Source organism: Marmota marmota, unplaced genomic scaffold (genome assembly GCF_001458135.2).
Source record: "Marmota marmota marmota unplaced genomic scaffold, marMar, whole genome shotgun sequence".
NCBI classification, from domain to species: Eukaryota; Metazoa; Chordata; class Mammalia; order Rodentia; family Sciuridae; genus Marmota; species Marmota marmota.
The window spans coordinates 64,516,235-64,532,281 of record NW_025999900.1 but is presented as its reverse complement, the minus strand read 5'-3'; the positions used below and the strand labels follow the sequence as shown (position 1 = coordinate 64,532,281).

The 16,047-nt window shown below is 43.4% G+C and overlaps 1 long non-coding RNA gene across 4 annotated transcripts in view; it reads right to left on the bottom strand.

Moving 5' to 3' along the window:
* Window positions 1-16,047, bottom strand: part of LOC107150613 — a 57,045-nt gene that overhangs the window by 29,500 nt on the left and 11,498 nt on the right. For 3 of the 4 annotated variants that reach the window (XR_007345988.1, XR_007345989.1, XR_007345987.1), the window contains 5 exons: window positions 14,160-14,232; window positions 13,845-13,934; window positions 11,710-11,780; window positions 6,787-8,656; window positions 3,236-3,322 (listed from right to left, as the gene is read on the bottom strand). This is a non-coding gene — a long non-coding RNA (uncharacterized LOC107150613). Of the gene's footprint in view, window positions 1-3,235; window positions 4,382-6,786; window positions 8,657-11,709; window positions 11,781-13,844; window positions 13,935-14,159; window positions 14,233-16,047 lie in introns of those variants that run through there. The other variant, XR_007345990.1, reaches the window with a different exon arrangement.

Here is a 16,047-nt window from a genome sequence, read left to right as displayed (position 1 = left end):
AACATCCCTTGAATGCTACTTATAACTGTTTAAGTGCCTATTTCCCATGGAGCTAATAGACGACGTCATGTTTTGCACACATAAACTGACATTCTAGCAGCTCCATACCAGCCACACTTGGCCCCTTTTTATTTAAAGATAATGCAACCAATAGCCACGGAACCATCATCTCACTCCATAAGGAACACTGACAATATTGCCCATCTTCCTGTGTGCTTCTCATTCAAGGAATTAATCGTCAGAACCTTTACCAGTGGGGAGTACTTCAGTGAATCACAAAGCAAAAATAAAACAGAGTAGGAAGCAATGAATGTAATGTAACATCCGGCATCATTTTTATTGGATACGGTTAACCCTCAATCCCAAATCTAAGCACAAACTCATCAGGGGTCACAGCTGATGTCAGTTAGTCTTATTTATGAATACATTCATTTATTACTTTGAAAAATGCAGACAATAACGATAAACCAACCGCCCAAGCAAAGAACATGAAACTATAGCTATTACTGACATAAATCTCTTCTCTTCCTCCCTACAGAGGTGAGAACCAAGACCTTTAGCATGAGAGCATCACTAAATCAACTGGGGGATGTTCATTTGGTGAAGTAAGACATAAACTTTCAAAAGAAAAAACCTACACTCAGGTAGTTTAATGAAGTTTATCTTGCAGTATTAGTCGAATGTGTCATCTCATAATTTCATCATTTCCCTGAAGGGTACTTTTTAGCTATTGATTTACTTAGTTTTTATTTTTAAACAGAATAATAAAATATCACCATGTGAATAAGAGTCCTATCTATCATAAACATCTGTCTCCACACTCTCTACCCATAAATTTGAGAACTAAATTTATTGATTTTAATGGACCTCACTTGTACCAAATTGGATAAATGTAAATCTTTATTTCATGGCATCGCCTCACAAATGATGAACAGGTTTTTCTGATTTCCATGGCTAGTGGTTCATGTATTTATCCGTGTCTATAATTATGCATGGAACAAATTAATTATGCATTTTCCTGCACTTTACCCAAAGGGCTGGTGGGAACCTCAAGTGCTATTTATTAATCTGGTCAGTCATTGGGGTGTAACAGTAATAAGCATGGTCTTTGGTATTTTGACCCTTCTTTTGTGTAACTGATCAAGATATGAACACATTCCTTTGTTCTCTTAGGAGCAGTTAAAGTCAACACAAGAGACAACAAGTTGGACTATCTACCCACATGCTCACGACCCACAGATGTGACCAAGTAAACCCTCTCTGGACTTTTTAAAAAATAAAACTCAGTGAATATATTTGGATTAATCATAACTCTAACTATATATCCCATTCTCAATATTGGCTCGTGTTTGGCCCTTTCTCGAATTTTTAAAAAATATAGTAAGCTCCCTACAAATTAGAGGAGACAGTAGCTCAGCCCTCCTCATCTGCCACGTGTTGCCCAGTGGGCCTTCTCTTAGGTAATCACCGGATGAGCACCTTCCTTAATGTTCTACGTTATCTTGGTGCCTAAGGACCTGTGCACTCTATACCTTTCTTTTTCCAGTACTTGGGCTCTAGCCCAGTGCCTGGCACATGGTGGGGGAGCACAGGCTTTCACTGAGCTACACCCCCACCCCTTTTTGGACATGGGATCTCACTAAGTTGCAGAGACTGGCCTCTACCTGTGATCCTTCCACCTCAGCCTCCCAGGTAGCCAAGGCACACTCCACCACACCCAGCCCAGACCTTACCCTTGAACACCATAAATGTGAACAACTGCCCACCTGCTCATTGACCACAGGAATACTTGACTATATACCTCTTGTCAATTTTTGTTGTGGTTTTTCATAAACTTCAGTGAACATGAATTAATCATGATTGTTGTCATATAACATGTTCTCTACAACTGGCCCCTGCTTGGTCTCTTTTAATCACAAAGAACATGAAACTATAGCTATTACTTAAATCTCTTGTCTTGTAATTTTTTTGTCTATGGAAATGCTTTCTCTGTCTTCTTAATAAAACCAACAAGTAGCAAACTCCTACAAATCCAGAACGTCGGCGTGGACATGTAGATGCCCCCGTGTCTGTCTATTTGTATCTGGAGTTCCTGAGTGCACTAAGGAGTCAACGGTTTCAACCTGTGTTACATGGGAACTCAGTATTAGACAAACTCATTCCTAATAAGACTTCTTTCAGGACACACCCTCATAAATGACCCACACCTAGCAATCTTTATCCTTACCTACACACTCATTTACTCGTGAATTCACGTACTCACCCAGGACCCACCGGAGCCCAGGCCACTCATGACTGGGGTCTCCACACCCCCACAGGAAACACCTGGGTGCTAATGGCCTTCACTTTCAAGTTTAATCAAAATTCTTGATTTGTCTTCCCTAGAACTTATCACGGATCCAAGCTCAGCACCTTTTCTTCATTTACTTTTTCATACAGTATTGTTTACATATTATCTTGTATTTTACTCCTGGCTTCAGCAATTAAAAATATTAATATCCAGGAGTCACAAAAATGCAACGACAGATCTTTGCCTACTGCAGAAAGCTGCTTGTGGACCCACTTCCCACAGAGCTGAGAGGCGAGATCTGCTCTCAGGCGGACCGCAGTGCTGCACGTGCAGTTCAATCCACGGCTTCCCACCAGCCCCTGCGCTTCACTGCTGTCTGCCTGTCAATCATTCAACTTCGTCATAACTGAAGACAGTACAGTGACCAACCCAGTGGCCACCTTCACTGCTACAGCAAGGACAGCACTGTGCACCCTGCCCCTCAAACCCAGATCTTTAATTGCAGATATATTTTCTTAAAACATGAGACAAAAATAGAGTGGGATTTTGAGCACCTGTGGAAATGAGTGTGACACCCTCTTCTTTGTCCCCAGTGGACTCCAGTTATGGGAAATGGCCTGATCCATGGTTCAATGCACATTCCTAGCACATTCCCAGTGTGGTGTTCTTGGATTATTTTTGTTTTACTTTATTCTTTAATTGAAAGATAAAGGCATGTGCACTACTGGATGTTTTCAAGTATACAAGAGGCGGGGTGACGAACTCTGGCTAATTAATGTGTGCGTTACCTGGAGCAGTTGTCGTTCTGTGGTGAGAACTCCGACTTCCCCTCAGCTCGAGAGCTGTGATGCTGTCTGGTTGCAGCAGCCACCAGTTCCCTTGCTGGCAGCGCCCAGATAGTATGACTCGCCCCTGCAGACCCGGAGCACAGACGCTGGTACTTACCCGAGTCCCTTTGCTCCTCAGCCACAGAAACAACAGCCACGGTTTTCAACAATGGATAATAAATAAATCAGATTTGGTATCTTGGATCTGTGGAGTGAAAAGCAGTTGTTAGAAAATTCAAGCACTGCAGATTTAGGTTTTGTTTGTGGGACTTTAATCCTGCTGTACCCAACGTGTTAAGTACCCAAGTTTTCCCAAGTTTTCATCACATTCCCATTACTAGCCCAAAATGTCCCCCACTTTATTTATTGACTTCAATTAGTAATTTATGTGTTACAATAAAAACTGCTAATTCTAAACACCCCTGTAGGCAAGTCACAACTATGCACATTTCAATTCTGTCTAGATATGCCCCACACACAGGCGAGAACCTGGGTCTTCTCTCATGGGTGCTCCTGGATCATAACTCGGTTTACCTTCTCATTTCCTCCCACATCTTCTCCGATTGCATTATGATTTCATTCAATTATTCATTTATTTTCTATTTACCCACAGAATAACTTTTTAAATCTTCATAGAAAATGCAAAACAGTCTGCAGTATTATTACAGGTAATAACCTGGGCGGAATCTCAGGCTCCTTTTATTGACATGGGCATCAGTAGATCAGAACAAGAGGAACGTTGAGCTTTTCATTCCTTAGTTCATTCGATGACTTATTTACTTACTTGCAGTACTAGAGATGGAACCCAGAGCCTCACACATGCTAGGGAAGTGCTCCGAGATGCATCCCCAGCTCTGCAATTAACTTTTCAAATGACAGGTGGTCTTCCATGGTCCATGTCTGCCCTCTTTTAAATACTCCCTTCCTTCATTCACCGATAAGAATGCCATCACTGTTTGTGAGACTGCATACCCAGGGATAGAGCCCTAAATAATGCCAACACCTGCCTATGGTCTCAACACCCACACATACACTAGAAACTTACTGAGTGGGCCTCGCCGGATCATTGCTCCTATCTTATAACACCTCTTACTATTGGCCAGGACTTGATCTTCTATCAGTTGGGAAGTTCTGATTTATTATGTTTTTCTTTTTTCCCTTCTCTTAAAAAAAAAAAAAAACTGATTCTTGGGGCTGGAGTTGTGGCTGCTCAGTGGTAGAGTGCTCACCTAGCACATGTGAGGCACTGGGTTCAATCCCCAGCACCACACGTCGATAAATAAATAAAGGTATTGTGTCCAATTACAACTAAAATATATACATTAAAAAAAAAACAAAAACGATTCTCTCAGTGCTGGGGATGGAACCCAGGGCCTGTACAACTAGGCAAGTGTTCTACCTGCACTACACTCAAAGCCCCTGATAAAAGTCTTAATAGAATTAGCTATCGCCAAGCAGGAAAGAACCTGAAGCTCACATACATCCATGTTTGCTACTAACCACATGGCAGCACCCTTGACCCACGGACTCACTGCAACCCAACTTCTCAGAGATAATTTAATAATGATTAATATCCAATACCTACTGTCATGATTAATGAATCTGTAACCGCCATTGTCCTGACTCACTGGGGGCAGACCTAAGATCTACAAAAAACCCAAACCAAGATGCCCTTCCCCCTCATGGGAACTACAAACTCATGTCCCACCAGGACGATGGATTAGGTGTGTGTGCACAATGGTCCTTGGGTCACGGGGTTCAATCGAAATCCTTGATTCAGACACCCTAGGGTGCTGATCACTGATTTAGGCTGGGGAGCAATGCTGTATATTCATTTCCAGATTTGTTATTGGTTTATTCATTAATTGGCTAATAATTATCACAACAAAGCTAGATCACATGACCCACCTCAGTCTTTGTGCTGGTTGCTCCAGTTGCTACCACACTGGACAGTTTGCCCCAGGGGACAACCACCATATGAGGATGAACCAGTGTCCCTTACACAACCCTCTCATCATCAGGGCATGGACTGGCCCTCTTCCTTCAATCTGCCCAAACGTTAAATATTTAACAAAACACATCCAGAAACCTCTCGTCTTACCTCACTAACAATATTTCTGCCCTTCCTCACATTTTCCTTCTCTTAGGGGTAAGGCAAATGAATTATTAAGCTACAGTTTTCTTCCTCTATCTTTTTTAATTGATCCCACCTGTTCACAATTGAAGGAATATTAATTTTGTTCCATGGAACATTGGTCATAATGGTACGTCCTTCAATTACTATTTTATTGTTAATTGGCAAATCATTCGACCCTCTCTGTAACTGTTTGTTTACTGCTTAATTTAATGTCATATAAAATCTGACACTATCACTGTCCTTTCACATGAATCTACACGGGAGCCTTAAACACACAGAAGCCTAACTTGACGCCATCTACAGGGACAGGAGCAGCATGCGAATGCCCGGATCCTAATATGAGCTTCATAATTTATTCTCCTGACTGACCCATCATCTGCTTCTCTTAACTAATTGTGACATAAACTTATTCACTCCTTCCTTTATAATTCAGAGCTGGGAATCCAAAGAAACAGGACAAAAATTCCATACACAACTAACATCTGCCAATGTGTCCCCGACCCACAGAGATAATCAATTATATTGTCACTGGATTAACAGAAATTCTTATCCTGCAATTCTCAACACTGGTGCTCTTCCACTTTCCTATCTATGTAAAATTCCTCTTTTTAGAGACAAGAGCCACTATCCACCAGTTTTTGTGTGTGTGTTTGTGTACATAGTTTAATGGACTTAAGTGCTTCAAAAGCATATTAATAACAGTTCTTGTTTCACTACATGCACTCATCATTGGTCTTTATTCACTTATTTACATGTTTATTTAATGAGTTTGTTTGTAAACTTATTCAATTTTTAGTGATTTACTCATTGATTGATTATACAATAAGGTAATCAATACCCATGAGCCAGACTCTTAGGTGTTCATAACCCTAGCTGCAGAGTCCCTTCCCACACGGAGTCGGGGCACCCTTGGGATGCACTTCGGGGCTCCCTGACCCTGCCTTGGCTCACTGCTTGGTTCTCTCCACCTTGGCCACGGGCTCCTCTTTCCTAGAGTTCTCCTTTACCAGACATTTGTTCACGTACGTCATCTTCTCCAAAAAACAAAACAAATAAATACTCCTGGCAGACATCACCACGCCCAAGCCTCTGAGGAGTGACCAGGTGTCCTCATGCTAACAGAGGCTCTGTGGCTCGGTTCTGTACCCAGTTTATTCCTACCAAGTCAGCCATTCTCCAGGACAGCCCCGACATAGACCAAAGTAAGCTTCGGGCATTAGTCAGGTGAAACACGCAGGTAGCAACTCTACAGAACAGGAAATACCAGAAGGCAGCCTGCCTTGGAGAGCCAACAGTTCACCTGGCAGTTGAGAGCAGTCGCCATGTGCTCATGGTCTATACCGAGGGTGTCAGTGAGTGGGAGAGTCAGGTGGGCAGTGCCGCCAGGAGGTACTTGTACAGGGAAGACCCCGAGGAATGGCAAGGAGGTGGGACATGGGAAACTGTCAGGGTGAATGTTTTAGTCAGCTTTTCATCACCCGAAAGACCTGACAAGAGCAAAAAAAAAGGTAGAAAAGTTGATTTTGGCTCACAGTTTTCAAGGTCACTCCATGGTCAGACACCTCCTTAGCCGCAGGTCCAGGGTGAGGCAGGACATCATGACAGATTGTTGAGGCAGAGGCGAGCAGCTCAGGACATGACAACCAGGAAACAAAGAGAGCTCCAGTCACCAGGGACAAAATATATACCCCAGAGTCACACCCAGTGACCCACCTCCTCCAGCTACACCCTACCTGCCTACAGTTAATCCACACAATCAATCCACCTAGGTGGGTTAATTCCACTGATGAAGTTACAGTGCTCATAATCTAATCTTTTCACCTCTGAACATTCCTGCATTGTCTAACATGTGAGCTTTTGGGGGACACCACATATCCAACCCATAACCGTGACTGAGCCCTGTTTCTAATCTAAGTTAAACTCACGTTCAAACTAGATACCAAGACAACAGAAAATTTACTAAAGTAAGATTTGATCATCGTTATCCCATTTTTCTTTCTCTCTTGATGGATTCATTGATTTCTTCACTCATTCATTTACTTATTTCTGAATACCTTTGAACAACTGTCCAAAGATTTCAAAACACCAACTATTACTTACATTTTCTTTACGAACCTAACCTACCCAAATAAGAGTCAAAGCCCTCATAAATAATGCATGATTAAACTAGTATGTGTCCTTTCTGTCCAACAAGAAGCAGCTATTAGAAAACTAAACATCCTGGATTGTTTTTAGTGGCACTCACTTGTATAGAGTTGAATTAATAAGCCTTGGTCTGTGCTTAGCCCTTTTCAAATTTATTTATCCCTTAAAAATCATGAAAGAGGGCTGGGGATTTGACTCAGTGGTAGAGTGCTGACCTAGGCAGTACTCAGACCCTGGGTTCAATTTCCAGCACTGCAAAAAAAGAAAAAAAAATTATGAAAGAGCAAGGTGCATATGCCTATAATCTCAGCAGCTCAGAAAGCTGAGGCATGGGGACTGCAAGTTCAAAGCCAGCTTCAGGAACTTAGCAAAGCACTAAAAAGCAACTTAATTTTCAAATTAAGCAAACTATGTTGCTTATTAGTCTCTAAATAAAAGATAAAAAAGGGCTGGGGCTGGGGCTCAGTGGTTAAGCACCTCTGGGTTCAATCCCCAATACTAAAAAAATTAAAATTAAAATCCTTGAAAGAACACTCATATTATCACACCCAACAAACAAAAGACTACTGATACCTTTTTCCTGACTGAGCCTCTCTCACAGATAATATCCCAGACTTCACTAATAAGGAAGTGTTTATATAAACCATAGTGCATAAATAGTAAAATGCTAATAAAGTAAATGAAAACATTCATTATTGTGCTGATGCCTCTCAACTTTGGAGAATTATATAGATGACTTAAGGTTTATAAGTCATTAAATATGACCTTCATTACTCTATCCTTGACCCTCTGATTTTATTTATTTATGTATCCATTATTTTTAATAAGTCCATAAACATACATGAACCCACCATCTAACCAAAAAAAACAAAAAAAGCACTTACATCTCACATATTATCTGATATATATTATTTATCTATAAGTAGACATATTCCATTTTTCTTTGCTATTTCCTACACAGAGAACATCCTAATGTTTTTTTCTTTTTAATTTGGTGACAGTTGTGCCTACTTGGACTTATCACTCTAGATTCATGACAGTCTCATCACTGTCCTGTGCATGGTCACCTTTGACTTTACTTACATATCATTCAGGTTTAATAATTCAGTAAATATCCATCCACCAACCACCCAAGCCCAAAACAGTAGCACTAGCCACAACTCACATTGGCTGGTCCGTGGCACTTTTCCACAGAGGTCACCTCCAAGGTCGCTGTTGGTAAAGTGGCATCACACCCAAAGTGGGGCCTCCATCATTCTGTGAGACATAAGGAAGATATTAACATGATAAAGCCTACACTTTTTAATGGCCATTGGGGAGCAGAACAGGACAAGTCACAATCTTTGGTTAATGATACAGTCTCACCCACTGGCCCAAACATGAGTATCAGTATTTGTATTTATTCATTTTTATTATTACAATAGACATGCATTAATTTACCACCCAAATCAAAAATATGTACTGTTACAAGAATCTGCCCTTATGTTTCTTCCCCACAAACAAACCCACAGACATCATTCCTAAAAAACAGGCATGCAGAGTTACAGTCATCACGACCCTCGACGCCACAATCTCATCATAATTTCCTACTCATCCTTTTACTGCTTTTATTTATTTTTTTAAATACAATAAATACAGATGAACCCAGTACTAATCCACAACAAATTGATTAGTCAGTACATCCAAACGCTTCTTAACCACAGAGGTCTTATTTTTTTAAAATCATTTTAAATGATCAACAATTGTAGATGAATAGATGAATCGTAATCCTTAGTTCAAAATACATCATTTTTGATGGTCCATTTTTGACCATCTTGCATTTCTTACTTTATTTATTGATTCATTTTATTCATGCTTAAATATACAACAAATACACTTGAAGTCCCCTCCAGCCCAAAGTCAATGTCAGTTCTATACACTGTTGGTAGCTTCTTGCCCATAGCACCACAGCCTAGAGCTTTGGGGGTTGGGGTTTTATAACAGCCTTACAGAAACACAGATGAGGACGTGGTTAACAGGGGTCAACAAGTGGGAAAACCACACAAAGCTGGTCAAGGGGTACAAGCGTGCAGTTGTGAGAAAAATTCTGGAGCACGGTGACTTGAGCTAATAATTCTCGAAATTTGCAAAGAGTACATTGTAAGTATTCTTGCCACAGACACAAAAGAAGTCACTGTGGTGTGGATGAAATGCTGATTGGCTTGGATCTGGAGACCAATGCACAACGAGATACCTAGGTACATCAAGACATCATGATTTTCAACTGAACCTCACTAAGCTGGAGGGGAAGAGCCCATTTTCGTCACTGGCCACCTCCGGCACTCTTCACTTTTATTTACACAGTCGTCATCATTTTTGCCTACTGAGAGAACTTCCATTAAGCCTGGCTTTTACCTGTCCACAGTCTCCTCTCTGGCAGAGGAACCCCAGCGAGCCCGTTTGAGGGAACACAAAACCACTCTGAAAGGAAGAAAAAGGCCTGTGGACCCTCCTTGTTCATTAATGTCAGGTTAGCAGGCCTGAATTAGTCACAATCTTTTGTCCAGAGGATTCTCACAACTGTTCCATTCAAGGCCTTGATTACATTATTTCGTATTCTTTTATTATTCTTAATAATAAAATTAACAGCCACAAACCATTCTGAGCTCTTTCCCCATGTCCCTCAGTTGTGGTGAATAAGTCACAGTCCCTGCTTTACGACCCACTCTGCCCTTGCCCCCTGCATCCCTCACTCTCATTTTATTGATTGTTAAAAATAGTTGTGGCAAACCACACATGGCCCCACCTCCATCTTCCCTTCCCCGCTGCCTCTGTAAACCTTTGTGACCACTCTGAAGTCTCCTGGATACCATCCCCTTCCCCTTGTTTATGTAGAAAATTTTAACAGATATGTATATTCATAAAATCCGTCTTTGGTGGGTCACGTATGTGTTCCTGAAATCTGTTTCCTGTGGGTCCATGGCTTGCTGGGCCTCTACAGGTTTCTGATGAACGTGCAGGAATCAACGGGGAAGGAAATCCTCCAGCCCCTCCTCCAAGCACACCCTCCCTCCTGCGTTTCCTCCAGGACTCAACCCCACCCCACCCCCATTTCCTCTACCACTTGTCCTGCACTGTCCTGAGGCAGGGTCTCCCAGGGGTTGGAGCACAAAGGCCCACACAACTGTGCCTGTCCCTTAAGCCCAGCCCCAAGCTCTGACTAAGTTAAGTGACATTAGGAAAGCTCACTAACCTCTCCATGCAACATAGTCACAAAACCAGTGCCCCAGCAAAGTTAGTTATCATGTGCATGCCAAGTCAGCCAGGTAGAAGCCCTTCCACCCATCTCTGAGCCCCTCATCCAAATCTGTGCTCCCACTGCAGCAGCGCCCGAGCTGTGGTGCTAGACAGACAGACAGACCAGGTTCCACCCCAGCAGGCACTCATGAGCTGTGTAACTGCAGAGACGTGACCTGGCCTCTCTGTCTTGTGCCCAAGTTGTGCGATTTGCAGATTGAGGACAGCCATACCCTCCTGGGTCCAATGCGAGGGTGAAGGACTACTGAGCGATGGACGGACCGATCCTCACGCAGCTCCCGCCCTGCATACACCTGCTCACAGCGTGCCCTCCCCTGCCCCACACCACACACCCCACACCCCCACCCCACACCCCCACCCCACCAGTGCAACAGGCTCCTGTTGGATTAGAAAAACACATGGTCTCAATGCTCAGGCCAAGCTGAGGGTCTCAGGGAGGATGGGCCTCAAACTCAGAAAGGAAACTGTGGGATCTGTTCTTTTTTGGACATGGCATCAAAGCTTAAACAAGGGCCCTGGAAAGCAGAAACCCACCCAAGGAATGCATTTTGGGAAAACAAAATTCATTGCATGTAATGGGGCTGCTCTCTGGGGAGTCTATGCCACAAGATTCTTGAAGGTCAAATTATTTCCCAGGAACCAAAGCAGTTCTTACTGACAATACACAGCCAGTCTCCTCCCAACCCTCCCAGAATGGCCTGGGCAGGTACACAGCATACTGACCTCAGAGCAAGCGAGAGACATGAAAGTCATTCTGTAAATTACGTGTTTGAGTAGAATGTCATGTAAACACAAACATATCCATTTGAGGATTTCCACAAAAAAATCCTGGAAAGACCACCAGGCGGGGCTCCCCCTCCTGCCTTTGCCTTCAAGACAAGGCCTGCCCCCTCACTGAGCTTCAGGGGGCAATAATTCAGGCAGCCTCCCTCCCTCCCAGGTGGTGTCAAGACAGAAGGCTCAACAGAGAGGTGCAGATTCCCTCCAAGCACCAGGGACTGTTAACATTGTACCTCTGCACCCAGCACGCAGCGTTCACAGCATGGGTTAGCATACATTATCCTGCTTGATCCTCACAACCGTCCTGTGAATTAGACATAATAATCATAATTAGCCAATATTTATTGAATGCATACTCTGGACCCAGCACCCTGCTGCCTGCTTTGCATACATTGACACTAATGCGTGGATGTGATTCAATGGCACCAGCTCCCCTCACCCTGCTACTCCTTAAAGTCTTTTTAGCCCACCTGCACTCTTTCCCAGGGGCTAGATCCAGGTCCTAGTGGAAAAAATAGACAAATCCTCTAAGAATTAATATCTCCACGGGTAAAGACAGGAACAGAGAATATTCAAAATAAATAGGTGTAATACATGTGGTAGGGGACAGTAACAAGAACCAAGGAAAAAAATAAATCAGGAAGGGATGAGGAGAGAAAGCCTCCCGAAGATGGTGACATTGGAGCAAAGCAGAACCTTTGCAACTTGAGCCGAGGTGGCATGTGACTGTACGTGAAGTGGTAGGGGCAGTTACCATCGGACACCCTACAGTCTGGTAGGGGAGACAGGCTTTGTGTTGGTGCTGACTTACTCACATGCCACCTAGGCTCAAGTTGCAAAGTTTCTGCCCCAAAATAGAAGGAGGTTACCTGCCCTCATGCCCCACATGATATAAGACTCAGAATTGTTCTGACAAGTGACCTTCAAAAGATCAGCCAAATTGGCTGCTTTCTAAAATAAATAAATAAAAATAAAAAGAGGGAAAGAAGGTTGGTGGGAATGCATGTCAGAACTGGGTTCCCGAGAAACTTCAACTAGGACAACTGGCATATGCATCTTGCCCTTCACCTCCTCCCCAGCTTCCACCCAACCTCTAGCAACACCCTGCACTGCTCAGGATTTCGCCTCATCTATGGCAGAGTCTCTGTAAATGGATCATGTGCATTTGGTGTGATCACATCCATTTGATCTGCTCACTTCCATAGCTAGAGCTAGAATATTTTAGTCTTAAATCTGTGTTTGTGTTTCTATTTCACTAATTCATTCTCCAAAAGAAAACTCACACATCTGTCTGAGTACTTGTTTGGGTATCTATAAAATGTGAGTAATAATTCTTACCAAAGGGATTAAATGACATCTCAATGAGAATGGTTATAAAATTATAATGAAATATTTATTGAGTTCATTGAGTGCCCACCATGCGGGAATCACTGCTTTAAGCACTTGATTATGTTTGACTCATTTAATTTTCAAGTACCCATTAGTATGGTTGTATTGGTACTTTCATTTCACAACTGAGGAAACTGAGGCACAGAAGCTAAATACCTTGCCCAAACTCACAAAACCACTAACTGGCAGAGATGAGTTGTTACCTCAACATGTTGGATGTGCATAACTGAGCTTGGCCCATAAGCAGACTCCCAAAACATATCTGGTAAGTAATAGCCAATTCTGGTGTGTGGCGGGGTCCATCCTCTGTTTGGTCCCCTCCCTCCTTGCTTTGAACCCCTTTAGGCTCTGGAATCATTTTCACATCTGCTTCTATTAGCATTCAGTGACAAGGTGAAATGCCAGCATCGTACATTGACTAAATTGTGGCATGAGAGCCACAGTGTGGCCCCTGTTTCCATGATAATTTCAAGTAGAGTACTCTAGGGAAGTCGTTACTTGAGAAATCTAATAAAATTTGATTGAATAAGGAGTTCAACTGACTGACAGGACAGCGGGGTGAGCCTGACATGAGGGAACCTCCGAAGAGTGCAAACTTTTTTCAGGAATGGCCATTAGGAAAAGGAAATAGGTTAAGGGTGTGTGTGTTTGGATGGAAAAAAGACTATGGTTCAGATCCTGGGCGTGCATTTGTTCCCTGTGCATCTTTGGGTATGTTCTATACCATTCCTAATCCTCAGTTTCCTTTTCTTTTAATTAAGGATGGCAGTTGTGTCATAAAGTGACTGTGATCATAAAGAGGAGACAAAATAATGCCTAACACCAGGGAAGGCCTCACCAAGTGGTTGAGGTCAGAACTTAGTGGAAAGGCAGCTGCCTCTTGCTCCCAGCATTGTGTGAAAACATCAGGCTCTGAGAACTACCACGGAACAGCTCTAGCACCAAAGCTGAGGCGCAGATCCCAAGATTGGCAGCTCACCTGTTGTCCCACGGCCATCTGAGCTAGTCAGTACACCAAGAGGCAGCACACAAGTGAGGAATTTCACCAGCAACTCCATTCAGAGGAAGCCTATCTTGGAAGATCAAGTAAGCATTTGACCTTGGTGAGAGACTGCCTATTCTCTCATTCATCTTTCAGTCCTCCTTCTGCACCTGCTCATTCACCTGAATTACCAGCATTCATCAGCCAGACAACCCTCTTTCCACGTACCATCCACCCATCTGATCTAAACCTCTGTCCACATCTAAACCTCTATCCTTCCGCCTCTCACTTTGGCAAAGGATTCAGACAAACCTGGGTTGGAACCCTGGGTCCCCGTGTCCTAGCAGAACTTGAACAAGCCACTGACTTCTCAAAGTCCTCTCATCTGTAAAATAAAGAGAAATCAGATGTAGCTGGGATGAAAAAATGTAGGAGCGAGAGACGTTCTAGGGCCTGGCCTCAGCAAATTGTCGTTAAACGTTCATTCTCTCTGCTTCTGCTGTTGGGCTGGGAGTTAAGCAGGGAGAAAACCACTGCATCTTGCATGTCATGTTGAGAAAAGTTTTTTAGAAAATATCTGCAATGTTTTAGCAGTGTGCATACTTCAGCAGCACCCAGGGTTGGAGCCGCGGTCAGAGGGGTACTGGTGTATCCTGGGATCACAGAAAAGAGTGCCACCTAGCAGATAAACACCCCTCGGGGTCCCCTGTTGATCCCAGGTCTCAAAAGCTGCTGTCAGGCACCGAGTTGTGAGGTCCAAAAGGACCAGACCCCCAGACTGCAGACTGCCCTGCTTGTGATGTGGAACACGTACTACCTTAATCACTGAGGGCCCTGGACTGCCAGGAGCCTGTTTTGTGGATGATGGCCAACTCTATTTTGCCTACCCCAGCCCAATTCTCCTCCAGAGGCTTCCGGGAAAAGGAATAATTCAAACAGTTACTCTTTGCTGATGTCAACTGTGTATAAGACCCAGGACTTAGGGCTTCATATGCGACATCTCTAACCTTCCCAGTGCCTGTGGAGGGGTTAGCCTGGGTCGTGTTTCTGCCTTGAGCTCTGGCAGATGCACAAAACCCTGGACGCATAGCTGCACCAATCTTCTGAAACCCCACCTGTCCCCTGCAAGTACAGGAAATCATTTGGACACAGATCTGAACAAGGAGCTGTAAAAGAAATTTATGGGTGAATCAGGAATATTGCAGCGCTGGAGAGAGGTTGGCTGGCATTAAGGATACACTAATTTTTTAATTGTGATAATGGTATCATGCTTATATTTTTATGAAAGAAGAGTTCTTTTTCAGAGATATATGCTCAAAAATGCTCAGGGGAGATGATATATGTTATACAGAATTTGGGTTCAAAATAGTCCCGAGGGTTGGGGTATAGGGGTTAGGAGTGGAGGTACAGTTTGGGGTTTGGATGAAACAGGAGAATCCTGGATTGGATGACAACTGTATCTGGGTAATGGCTATAGAAAAGTTAAAAATCATGATTTTTTAAAATGCATTATTTTTTCTATATTTGTGTCATTTGAAATTTCCCATAATAAAACGTTTTTTTATTTTTGATTTTTAGGTTTTGTTGTTTTTTTTTTATCTATAAGTAAAAATTAAGCAAAGGAGACACTGAAAAACATTAAGGGCCACTTGGGGTCCAAACTAAATCTTGGGGAATATCAAGGGACTGACTGACAGGGAAAAAAATGCCTCAAAATGGAGAGGGGGCTGAAAGAGGCTAACTGTTCAAAGGTGGGTGGACCAAGGAGAATGGGCAAAGGTGCGCCCATCTCCTGCCACTCCTGCCTCTTCAGCGTCCCTGGGGGCCCTCCCTTGGCTCTAAAAGGACAGTGGGTGTCTCTTCCCTTCAAAACAGAACCAGCCACCTGATGATGCTGGCCAGTTTGGTTACTGGGACAACGCTGTCACCCATCAGACAGGCTTTGAAGGAAGACCCCCAGAGTGGCCAGCTCAGCCATACTGGGAGGATTCAGCTGTCAGCTTTCAAAGGCTTGTCCCCTCCCTCTCCCTCTCCCTGTCTTCCTCTCTGCTCCCTCTCACTCCCTCTCTCCCCCTTCTTGAAAGAGCAAGATTTGGTGCTTTCCTTTTCACTAAAACTTGTGCCAAGTACCCTGGGTCCACTGCACAGCAGACTGACTCACCCTGCAGCCCCATCTCATCTACTCCCCGACCCCCCAGCC